Source organism: Vitis riparia, chromosome 7 (assembly GCF_004353265.1).
Source record: "Vitis riparia cultivar Riparia Gloire de Montpellier isolate 1030 chromosome 7, EGFV_Vit.rip_1.0, whole genome shotgun sequence".
NCBI classification, from domain to species: Eukaryota; Viridiplantae; Streptophyta; class Magnoliopsida; order Vitales; family Vitaceae; genus Vitis; species Vitis riparia.
In genome coordinates this window covers 22,502,087-22,515,821 of record NC_048437.1, presented here as the reverse complement: position 1 = coordinate 22,515,821, position 13,735 = coordinate 22,502,087, and positions in this window count along the sequence as shown.

The following is a 13,735-nucleotide window of genomic DNA, read 5'->3' as shown; positions in this document are numbered from 1 at the left end:
TGCTTGGTTAGGAAGTGATTTTGGATGGTGCCTTGGCCAAATGAGGCCCTCACCTATTTATAGGCACCAAGGGAACTCTCTGGAACCTTAGAGGGTTCCTTACAAATCAAGAATATTCTAGAACATCCTACCCTATTCTATGTACAACCCTATGTACAAGAATATACAAGAGATTCCTAGAAGTCTCTAGAAAGCCTTGGACTCCTCCCATGCCTTCCTCCATAGTGTAGAGATGTGTGGACATCTCTAGGCATTTCTAGAACCTTCCACACTCTTCCCACCAATGGCTTAGTGTAGATGGCTCCAGGAGTCTCCAAAAGCTTCCTTCCTCCTAAATAAGCCCATGGGGAGGGTCATTTGAAGCATCCTGTGACATTAAGCTCACCTCACAAAGGTTATGCAAAATGATTGAGAACTAAACTCATAAAATCCTAATAAAAGCTTAAGCTCAAATAAATATAAGATAAACTAGGATTGAGGTGCACTAAATGGATATGCAATTTTAAAGTAAAGTATACTAACAACATTCCCCTAAGGCTCAAATATATTCAAGAAAGATTTTAAAATGTCAAGCTTACAAAATAATGAAATTTGGAGTCATTTTATAGGAGTTTGGAGTCTAAACTAATTAGTAGACATGGTTTGAGGTCAATTAATTGACCAACCAATCAAACTGGCTACTAGTCACTGGGAATTGATCATATTGACAAATGACTATTAGGGTTCAAGATCTCATATGATCCTTAATCAGTCAAGGTTTTACCTTAACCAGCTAGAGATATGCTATTGCAAGTGTGTGTAGGTGGGGTGGGGGTGCAAAATTGCACCTTGATCGATTGTGTTTAATTAATTCAACCTATTCACCACACCCTCAACTGATTGCACTGTAAAGTGCTTAAATAGTCCAACTTGAAGTATGGAACCTCAAACAACTTATTTTTAACTTTTTAAAACCTTTTAAGACAAGTTTAGAAACAATTTGGCTCAAAGTTTTAATTAAAACACGAAATCAACCAATTACAAAAGAATTTAAAATAATTTAGCACTTGAATGATTTTTTTTTTTTAATATGCTTATGTAAAAGGAAATGTAATATGAACCTAGTGCACCAACAACCTTATAAAGATACCCTATAAAATAGATTTTAATTGATCTTTTCTTTGAGTTCCTCTTATTCTTCTTGATTTGTCTTTGTGATTTGTCATTTTGGAAATTTTCTTATTTAAACACACTTAATATAAATATATTAGTTCCAAACATTGTTTTGTTATCACAAAAATTGAAAATTAATCAAACCTTAGTTTAACAATTTCACCATTTTTTATTATGAGAAAACCAAGGTTACTAAAATACTCCCTCTCAACATATCCTCCTTTGATTTGAGAAATTATTCAAGTTTTAAAACTTTAAAAAGAATATTAAGGGTACTAAAAACAATAAAATAACATAATGAGAAAAAAAGAAAATGACAGAATATTAACATTAAAACATGATACATGCATATATGACCAATTAAACACATAACATTAATATTTAGGATTGCTAAGACAAATTTGTTTTTTTAGTATAATAGCAACATAATACTTCTTCCCTATTTTGTCATTAACACAAAAGTCTCGATTAAGCATAATGAGGAAATCATTATTAGGATATAACCCTTAAAAGTAAGACATGATATAATAAAGTTAAACTTAATCTTTCACTTATCTATCAATTGTATGCATTGATATTGATTTGAGTATTTAGGGTCATATCACTTGCATTATACATGACTTGGGTGCATTAGAAAACACAAGATACTAATTTCTTGCAAGATGATAAGTAGTTCACAATCAGTTCATGGATTAGACAATCCAGTAGAGACTATAACTGAAATTGGGATCATTAACTAACTTTTATAGTTGAAATTGGCACACTCAAAGGCTGCCACCATTAACTTGTTTTTGGAGATTTGTGATTGTAATTCATGGGTTGCTACTATCGATTTAATTTTAGAGATTTGTATCTGTAATTCATAGGCTAATTTTTTAGTTGTGGCTACAATTCATGGACTGATTTGTAAGTGCATAATGGACAGCTACATAAATTAGATTTAAGTGCACTTATATGCTGCTTTGTGAGTTAATTTATAACATACTCATGGCTGCCATATAGGTTAATTCTAGGTGCAAATACGAGTTGCACTTTGGGGTTGGTTTTGATGTTGAATCATGTTGATTTTTTATTCAATGTGATGCATTATGGATAACAATACATGGGGCACTATTTGACAAGTTTTCATGACAAAAATTTGATGTTGAATTATGTTGATTGGTAATGCAATATGATGCATCATGGACAACTATATAAGGGCATTATTTTGGCTAGTTATGATGCCAAAAATTGGTGTCAAGTTAACTTGAAGACTAATGACTCTCATGCATAATTGGAAGGCTGATTGTGCAAGAATATCCCTTGGCCATGGAAACTCTTTTTGTTTATTTCCTTTTATGCATATTAATTATATTTCATGTGATGAGAAGTATTTATTTAAAATATTTTTGAAGTTGGTAATTTGAGTAGAGAAGTAGCCTAAAAAGATGTAAGACATGGATTTGGGTTTAAGCCTATGTTGTATATAACACTTGAGTCAAGGGTAGCACAAAAAACAAAGACATGGAACTTTATATAAGTCGGAGAATGATAAAACAATTTTTCAAAGAGAGTTTGAGGTTGTAAGAGTAGTGTAAGAATATGATTAATGAGATAGGTAGCAGTTTGAAAGGCAAAAGTCCAATAACACTAGGGAAGAAAGGAATGATGTAGTAAGGTGAGATTGTTTCAATTATAAATGTTTGTTGTGATGCTCAATAGTGTCATTATGTTCAAGGCTATATAGGGAAGTGGTAAGGTGTCAGATGCTTAATATTTCAAATTTTGATTTTAAGTCTTTGTATTCACGTTCACCATCAAAATAAATAGTAACCAAGGAAGTTTTGAAATGTTTTTCAACAATAACATGATATTTTGGAAAAATAGAAGAAAGATTAAATTTGAGCTTCATAGGATACAACTCTACATATTTTGAAAAATGATCAACAAAGATATGCTAGTAGTGAAAACCATAAAAAAAAAAGGATAGAGATAGGACTTCAAACATCGGAGTAAACTAATTCCAAAGGAGAATGACTTGATAGAGATGACATACTAAAAGGAAGCTTATACATTTTATTATAATGGTAAGTGTTAGAAAAATTAGGCTAATTAAACCTAAGGTAATCACCCTAGAAAGGGGGTGAATAAGGTGATGGTCTCTTTTTTCAAATTTTAATTATGTGAATGCAAGAGACAATTATATGCAAATATATAATAAAACAATATAAAAACAATTGCATATAGAATAAGAGAGTAGAGAAGAGAGAATGCAAACACAAGATTTTTATAGTAGTATGGCGCAACCCGGCCTATGTCCACTCTCCCCTAGCTTCAATCCCAAACTTGAGGTTCCACTAATTCAAGGCTTCCAACCAAAGTCTTCAAGTAATACAATTTGATTATGGATCCAATCAACTATCTTGGACATTTGGCTCCAAGCACCTTTTACAATCTTCGAGAGATACCTCACTCTTGAACAACCCCTCAAGTGTACTCCACACTTGAGACTCCCTAAGTGATACCTTACACTTAGACTTTTCTTCTCAAAGATTTACAAATGAAGATAAGGAATATTCTCACAAAATCTTAGTATAAAATTTTAGGCTCAAATGTACAAGAAAAACTAGGATTGAATGGTGCACTAAAAAAAACTCTCCCAAGGCTCAAATATATTCAAGAAATGTTTAGGAAGATTAAGCTCTTGAAACAATGAAGTTTGAAGCCTTTTTACTCTATAAGGGTTGATTGGTTGACTAACCATTGGTATTTAATACTTGGTAGGTGATCGTTAGAACTCGATCGCCCTTTGACCGAACTTCAACTGATTGAGGTTCAACCTTGATCGGTTGAACAAAGGTTCTGGAAGAGAGAGAAGGTTTTTGCATTTTTCGACCGGTTGAGATGAATAGGTCGATTGATTCTTTATCTAATTCAATCGATTGAGCCGTTTTTGGTTCAACAACTATCATTTTCAATGTAAAACCTTTTAAACAAGTTTGGAAAACATTTGACACAAGGTTTTAGTTGAAAACATGAAATCATCCAATTTTAAATGATTTAAAACAAAATTATATTTGGATGATTTTGGTGCATAAATTAATAATGTAAAACATGAAAAACCTAGTGCACCAACAACCTTACAAAGAAATCCTGTGAAGCTTAGGTCTTGAAAAACACTTCTTTTTTAGGTCATCTTTTTCTTATTGATTTCTCTTTGGCTTGATTTTGTCTTTGTGATTGCCACTTTGGAAATCGTTTTGCCTAATCACACTTGAAAATTAATCATTAGTCCAAACTTTATTTTATTATCATCAAAACCAAGATTAATCAAACCTTGGTTTCACAGCAAGCATTACAATTATCGAGGGAGGAAGATGTAAAAACTAGAATGTTAGCCCAAGGGTTCTCCTAATCAAGTTTTGATGATAACAAATCATGGTTAAGTTACTAATTGGTTTGAATTGTAAAGAATCTCAGGTATTAATTTGGAAATTTGTCAAAGGATCTAATGGATACAAGATCGAGACATTTGAAAGACTTTTAATCATAGGAAAAAAATGTAAGATGAATGCATAGGTGCACTTAGGTTTTACATATCATTTCATGCATCTTTGAAAACTCAGTTTATTATTTAAAGTTACAATTTCATTAAGACCCGAGTTTTATCAAATGTACCTTAGGAAAAACGTTTCAAAATTGACATATTAATTTACCTAAAGACCTTGCCTAAGTGTTAAAAAAGAAAAAAATTGAAAAAGATAGGTTTTCGGGGCCAAAAGGCTGGACCGGTCGAGACACTAGCCAATCGGCTCAACCGGCTAGGGAACTGGTCAACCGGTTGCCTTTGTCCAGTCGAGGAGTGTTAAAAACACTATATCTCATCCAGTAGCTTTCCTTTCCTGGTTGAAGCACCCTCCTTCCCTGTCGACTTCCGATCGAGGTCCGATTGAAGCAACGATAACCTACCAAAGCATTAAATGCTCTAATGACTAGTGAATCGATCAACCCCCAGCTCGACCGGTTGAGGCTGTTTTTTGTTTTTCTTGGCTCCCAAGGTTAGAAACCTATAAATTGAGAGCTCCACTTCATTTATGACATAGAGAACACTTGCATTCAATTGTCTACCCACTTGTTCTTGCCTTAAAAACTCTTATTTCTTTTTTGGTGCATTAAATCTACACTTACATATCCTTTAGTGCACCTTTGTGTTTCATCCTAGCTTTGATTTGTATTTGAGCTATCATTGAACTAGGTTGAGGGATTCATTCTTGTAAAAATTGAGTCTTAAAGCCTTCAAGTGAGTTGAATCTTGAAAAGATTGTGTAAGAGCCCATTGGAGCTGGAATCCAAGTGTAATAGAGATTGGAAGCTTAGTTGAAACTTCAAGTTAGTGGAACCCTCACTCCGTTAGGAGATTGAGGAGAGTGGACATAGGAAAGGAAGTGTCGAACCACTATAAAATCTAAGTTTGCTTTCTTTAACTCTACCTCTTTATTTTTGCTTCTATTGTACTTGAATTTGTTGTGTTGAATTTTTTTTTGAAAAACTTAATTCACCCATCTCTGAGGTGTTTTTCTCATTTAAGTTTAGTCTTTATTTTCTCAATTGGTATCAGAGCAAGGCCTCTAGTTAAAAGACTTAATAGTCTTCCAAAACCCAAACAAGAATGGAATGAACTTGATAAAAGAAATTTTCAATTAAATGCTAAGGTCGTTTTTACTTTGCAATGTGCTATGAATAAAAATTAATATAATAGAATATGTCAATGCAAATCAGCTAAAGAAATTTAGAGATTGCTTGAAATAACTCATGAAGAAACAAATCAAGTGAAAGATTCAAAAATAAATTTACTTGTTCATAGCTATGAATTATTTTTTATGAAAGAAAATGAGACTATTATTGAGATGATCACTAGGTTCACCGACATTGTCAATGGTCTTAAAAGCTTTGGGAAAGACCTACAAGGAATCCGAAAAAGTGATGAAGATATTGAGGTCACTCTCATTAAAGTGGCATACAAAGGTCACTGCAATTCAAGAAGCAAAAGACTTGACCAAGCTACCTATGGAGGAACTCATAGGGTCAGTAATGACATATGAGATCAATTTGGTAAAGAAACTACAAAAAGGTGAAGACAAAAAAAAAAAAAGAGCATAGCTCTCAAAACTACAACTAAGGAAGAAAAAGATGTTTAAGAAGAAAAACCCAGTGAAGAAGATGATGATTTAGCCCTCATCACAAGAAAACTCAACAAATACATGAGGGGTGAAAGGTTTAGAGGAAGAAGGTTCACCTCTAGAAGAGACATTTCTAAAAAGGAATCTTCATCTCATGGTGACAAGGAGAAATGGGAAGAGAAAAGAGACTTGGTGTGTTTCAAATGCAAGAAATCGAGACACATTAAATATGATTGTCTTCTCTACAAGAGTGAAGCCAAGAGGAGAATGAAGAAGGCAATGATAGCCACTTGGAGTGAAAGTGAAGAATCCTCCAAAGAAGAAAATGAGAAAGAAATGGCAAGCATGTGCTTCATGGCAATAGATGAACTTGATGTGGTAAACTTTAACTTTAGTGATGAAGATATGCATGATGTTTTTGAAGACTTGTATGAGGATTTTGAAAAACTTGGTTTGAAAAATAATTCTCTTAAAAAAAAAAATTCAAGAATTTGAAGAAGTAAAAGAAAAATTTTCAATTATTGAAATTTCTAAAACTCGTCTTGAAAAAAGAAAATGAGATTTTGAGAAAGAAAAATGAATGGTTGACCTCTTCTCTTTCAATATTTTCTTGTGAACAAAAATATTTTGAAATGATTCTAACTAGCCAAAAATGTGTTTTTGACAAATAAGGGCTAGGATTTAAATCTTAAAAAAATCAAAAGTATTTTAAAAATTATTTTGTAAAAGAATCCACAAGTATAAGTCCTTCCACTACTTGAAACTTTTGTGGAAGAGGAGGACACATTAGTAGTACATGTCCTTTAAGAAATGGTTCTCAAAATAATTCAAATGCAAAAGCTAAAAAAGTTTTGATTGAAAAATCCAAGGTCACTAACCCTCAATGACCCAAAACGATATGGGTACCTAAATCAACTTGATTTTTATTTTGTAGGGTTCAAAGAAGGATAAGTGGTTCTTGGATAGTGGATGCTCAAAACACGACTAGAGATGAATCCAAGTTTACTTTCCTTACAAAGAGAAAAAGAGGATATGTTACTTTTGGAAACAATGCAAAAAGAAGAATCATTAGTCAAGGCTACATTGGTAATTGCACATCATCTCTTATTGAAAGTGTTTTATTTGTGGATGGTTTAAAACATAACCTTTTAAGCATTAGTCAACTTTGTGACAAAGGTTTTAAAGTTATTTTTGAAGCTTCTCATCATCGAGGATATTCAAAATGATAAAACCATCTTCATGGGTCATAGATGTGAATCATGTGATAATGTTTACGTTATAAATATTTCAAAATATGATGGTCATGATAGATGTTTTTCAAATATGCATGATCAAAGTTGGTTGTGATATAGGAGGTTGGGACATGCTAACATAAACCTCATTTCCCAACTCAACAAAGATGAACTTGTTAGAGGCCTTCCCAAAATTAATTTTCAAAAAGACAAATTTTGTGAAACATGTCAAGTAGAAAAGAGAATCAAGAACTCTTTCAAAAATAAAAACTTCATTTCCACATCTAGGCCACTTGAGTTGTTGCATATGGATTTATTTGGTCCCTCTAGGACACAAAGTCTTGGAGGAAAGTCTTATGCATATGTTATTATGGATGACTTCTCTAGACATACATGGGTTTTTTTTTAAGTCAAAAGAATGAAGCCTTTATGAGTTTTCAAAGTTTTGCAATAAGATTGAAAATGAAAAATGTTTTACAATTACTTATATAAGAAGTGATCATAGGAGAGAATTTGAAAATATTGATTTTGAATAATATTGCAATGAGCATGGTATTAACCACAATTTTTCGGCTCCTAGAACTCCTCAACAAAATGGGGTAGTTGAAAGGAAAAATAGAACTCTTCAAGAAATGGCTAGAACCATGCTAAATGAAAACAATTTACCAAAATATTTATGGGCCGAAGCGATTAACACTTCTTGTTATGTCTTAAATAGAATTTTATTGAGGCCCATTCTTAAGAAAACTCCCTATGAGATTTAGAAAAACAAGAAACCTAACATTAGTTATTTCAAAGTCTTTGGGTGCAAATGTTTTATATTAAACACCAAAGACAATCTTGAAAATTTTGATGCAAAATCAGATGTTGGAATTTTTCTTGGTTACTCAACTTCAAATAAAACTTTTAGAATTTTTAACAAAAGAACCATGGTTTTAGAGGAGTCCATCGATGTTATTTTTTATGAATCTAATAATTCTCTCCAAGAAAGAGAGAGTTTTGATGATGATTTAGGTTTGGAGACCTCCATGGGAAAATTGCAAATTGAAGATAGAAGACAACAAAAAGAAATTGGAGAGGATCCCAAGAATGAAGAATCACCATTAGCACTATCCTCTCCTCAACAAGTGCAAGGTGAATCAAGTTGAGACCTTCCTAAATATTGGAAGTTTGTCATCAACCACCTATAAGATCAAATTATAGGTAATCTATCTAATGGGGTAAGAACTAGATTATTTCTTAGAAATATTTGCAATAATCTTGCTTTTATCTCTCAAATTGAGTATAAAAATATAAATGATGCTTTAGTTGATGAAAATTGGATGATTGCTATGCAAGAAGAGTTAAATCAATTTTAAATAAGTGAAGTATGAGAATTAGTGCCAAGACCTTCAAATCAGAGTGTTATTAGAACTAGATGGGTCTTTAGAAATAAAATGGACGAAAATGGCATAATTGTTAGAAATAAAGCAAGATTGGTAGCCCAAGGTTTTAATCAAGAAGAAGTGATAGATTATGAAGAGACCTTTACCCCCGTGGCCAGGTTGGAAGCCATTAGGATGCTACTTGTCTTTGCATGCTTTAAAGACTTTGTTTTATATCAAATGATGTGAAAAATGTTTTTTTGAATGACTTTATAAATGAAGAAGTATATGTTGAACAACCACCCAGTTTTCAAAGTTTTAACTTTCCTAACCATGTTTTTAAACTTAAAAAGACACTTTATGGTTTGAAACAAGCACCCAGAGCATGGTATGAAAAATTGAGTAAATTTCTTTTGAAAAAATGTTTTAAAATGGGAAAAAGTGACACAACTCTTTTCATAAAGACCAAAAAAAATGATATGCTCTTAGTTCAAATATATGCTGATGATATCATTTTTGGTGTTACTAATGTTTCTCTTTGTGAAGAATTTTCTAAGTGCATGCATAGTGAGTTTGAAATGAGCATGATGGAAGAACTGAACTTCTTCCTTAGACTTCAAATCAAGCAACTAAAGGAAGGAACCTTCATCAATCAAGCAAAGTATATAAGAGATGTTCTCAAAAGGTTCAACATGGAAGAAGCCAAAGTAATGAAGACTCCAATGAGCTCATCCATCAAGCTTGATAAGGATGAAAAAGGTAAATCCATTGACTCGACTATGTATAAAGGCATGATAGGTTCTTTGCTATATTTGACCGCTAGTAGACCCGACATTATGTATAGTGTATACTTGTGTGCTAGATTTCAATCTTATCCCAAAGAATCTCACTTAAGTGTCGTAAAACAAATTTTAGATATTTGAAAGGGACAATTGACATAGGCTTATGATATCCTAAGAGTGATAACTTTGAATTAATTGGATTTTCGAATGCTAATTTTGCTGGTTGTAGGGTTGAAAGAAAAAACACTAGTGGCACTTGTCATTTACTAGGACACTCACTTGTTTCATGGCATAATAAGAAGCAAAATTCAGTAACCTTGTTAACAGTGGAAGCCAAGTACATAGCAGTTGGTTTATGTTGTGCACAAATTCTTTAAATGAAATAAACACTTAATGATTTTGAGTTATCTTTTGAGCATGTTCCTGTTAAATGTGCTAATACCAGTGCCATAAATATTTTAAAAAATCCCGTGCAACACTCTAGGACTAAACATATAAAGATTAGACATCATTTTCTTAGAGACCATGCACAAAAGGGTGACATTACACTTGAATTTGTAAGCACAAAAGATCAACTTGCCGATATTTTTACAAAACCTCTAAGTGAAGAACAATTTGTTGAAATTAGTAGACAACTAGGGGTGATTTCTTTATGATCTAATGATTGCTTAATGAATTCTTGATGAATATGCCTTATAATCGCATGAATTTCATGTCATATGCATCATATAGACATATACTTAGATAAATGGTCAAATTTAGACCAAAAATCAAAATTCCCTTGGCATTGGGCATAAAAAATTAGGGATTTCAACTGAAAAGGGCAGGGGGAGGATCACGAGACGAGAAAATGCACAAAAGTTGAAAAGTTGATCGCGTTGACCAGGTGGTCGATTGGACCAGGACTGGTAGATCGGTTCGTCAGGCCGACAGTTTAAATACCCTCCCGCACTTCATTTTCTCACATGTTTCCTATGGTTCTTCAAGAGTTCTACCGATTTAGTTGCCAATGAGTGATTTTTGAGGCCATTGCAGTAGATTGAGGGCTTTAGATTGGATTTTTGAGAGGATTGGAAGCTAGGGTTTCGACTTTGGAATGCACATTCTCCCTCCCGCGTACCACAATCAAGGTTCTTTTCTTTCTCGCGCACCTAGGGTTTCGGGTGTGTGTTTATCTCTCCATCAGCCCCATCTATTCTATTTTTGTACTTCTCATGGCTTCTATGAGAGAGTCGACTGCCTCTAGGGCATAAGGCAAACACCGAGCCGAGCCGTCTCAGCCTGCTCAGATGAAGGCTCGCTGAAAGACAAGGTTTGACCCAACCCTCTTCAGTTCCGTAGAGGATTATTAGAGGTACAAGCAAAAGTTTGCTCAGAGGAAAGTAGTTCCAAGGAGAAGTATCAATTTCTCCCAACTCCAACATTTCGGGTTTGAGGGATTTTTCAGTTGGATGGGGTGGCTGCCCGTAGTGACTATTTCAGAGCCAATTTTTTTGACATTAGTGAGAACGTTCTATTCGAGGGCGACATAGACTTGGTGGCCCGATTATTTCCACCGTTAGAGGAATTGAGATTCAGTTGGACCCGGATGACATTTATCGTATTTTAGATATTGCTCTAGTTGGACTTAGGGTGTGTGAGTCCAAGGTTTGGTCCACTATTCCGGGTTTCAAGCTTAGAGAGGGTATTTAGAGGACGTGCGAACTTGTAGACGCCTAGGGGATGGACAAACCATCGGCCCATAGTTTGACCGTGAGCAGCAAAGTACTACACCACATGATTTGCTCCATCATGCTGCCATGAAGCGTACACCGAGATGAGGTATCCTATTTTGAGGCATTCCTCGTGGACTCCATTTTGACGGGAAGACAGATTCAAGTGGGGTATCTGATGATGATGCACATGATATCATGCTACAAGAGCATGACCCGCGTACTACCCTATGGCCGCTTCCTCACTAAAGTATTCAAGGATTTCGAGGTTGATTTGAGCATAAAGATAGATTTTGAGGCCCTCAGCACTTATGATACATATGATGAGCAATTTTTTGGGTGGATGAAATTTGAGAAGACCGCTGATGGTTCCTGGATTAGGAGAGTAGAGAGACCACCAACATAGGCCCGGGGATAGGGACAAGTGCATCCCAGAGTAGAGGAGGAGGTCGAGGTACAAGAGATAGATAGTGGAGTAGACCCTCAGAGAGGCTTTCAGCAGAGAGAGCCCGAGCTTGACATTTCTCCACTCCAATCTGAGGGTGTTTAGTTTGAGGCCACATTTCTTGAGCCGATGATGTCTGAGTCGACTTACACAGCGGGACCATATTCTCAGCTGTCATTCACTGAGCCTCCTCACACAAAAACACTACCTCATCAGGCACTTCACGCTTCTGATCATGCGCCTTGGATGGATCTGTCTACTCATATTAGCTCTTTCGCCACTTGCATGGAGGAGCTTGCAGTAGTCAGTGATACTCAATTCTACTCCATGGAGGATCACATGGATCAGTATTAGACTGGCTTCACATCACGTTTTGAGAGTCTCGAGGCTCGCATGGATCAGCAGTAGACTGTAGTTGAGCTTCTCCAACAGAGGATTGAGCGCATTGAGAATCGTCAGGATAGTTAGTTAGAGGAGATGATGACTTACCTATGCTCCTCAACCTTGATTTCATAGAGATTCCCCTTCATTTATTTTTTATGTTGTTAAAAGGGGGAGAGATATTTAAGATCTAGGAAACTCACATGCATATCATTGTCATATCATTTGTTAGAATTGGCTTATATGTTTATGTTTTGTGTACATTTGACTTTACTATATATATAATATGCTATATGTTTCATGACTTACACCGTTTCCTACTCAAAATTAGCATGTCTTGATTATCTTTGTTTTAACATCATTGATTGATCCATGATTGGTTTGAGAGGGAGATTTTTTTTCTCCTAGATAACCAAGGTTTGTCATCATAAAAAATGGGGAGATTGTTAGCCCAAGGGTTCTCTTAATCAGGTTTTGATGATAACAAACCATGGTTAAGTTATTAACTGGTTTGAATTGTAAAAAATATCAGGTATTAATTTGGAAATTCGTCAAAGGATCTAATGGATACAAGATCGAGACATTTGGAAGACTTTTAATCATAGGAAACAAATGTAAGATGAATGCATAGTGCACTTAGGTTTTACATATCATTTCATGCATATTTGAAAACTCGGTTTATTCTTTAAAGTTACAATTTCATTAAAACCCGAGTTTTATCAAATGTACCTTAGGCAAAACGTTTCAAAATTGACAAATTAATTTACCTAAAGACCTTGCTTAAGTGTTAAAAAAGAAAAGAACTGAAAAAGATAGGTTTTCGGGGCCAAAAGGCTAGACCGATCGAGGCATTGGCCAACCGGCACAACCAGCCAGGGAACCAGTTGATCGGTTGCCCTTGTCCGATCGAGGTCCGGTCGAGGAATGTTAAAAACACTATCTCTCATCCAGTAGCTTTCATTTCCCGGTTGAAGCACCCTTCTTCTCGGTCGACCTCCGGTCGAGGTCCGATCGAAGCAACGGTAACCTGCCAAAGCATGAAATGCTCTAATGACTAGTGAACCGGTCGACCCCCAACTCGACCGGTTGAGGTTGCTTTTTGTTTTTCTTAGCTCCTAAGGTTAGAAACCTATAAATTGAGAGTTCCACTTCATTTATGACTTAGAGATCACTTGCATTCAATTGTCTACCCACTTGTTCTTGCCTTAACAACTCTTATTTCTTTCTTGGTGTATTAAATCTACACTTGCATATCCTTTAATGCACCTTTGTGTTTCATCCTAGCTTTGATTTGTATTTGAGCTATCATTGAGCTAGGTTGAGGGATTCATTCTTGTAAAAATTGAGTATTAATGCAACTATTAATGTGCTTATTCCAACTATATTTAGTATCATACATGTAACGATCATAGTGGGGATGATTACTCTTAGATACATTATTCAGATAACTAGAATTTACATTATTCAGATAACTAGAATTCCGATAACTATAAAAAAAACTTTCTAGT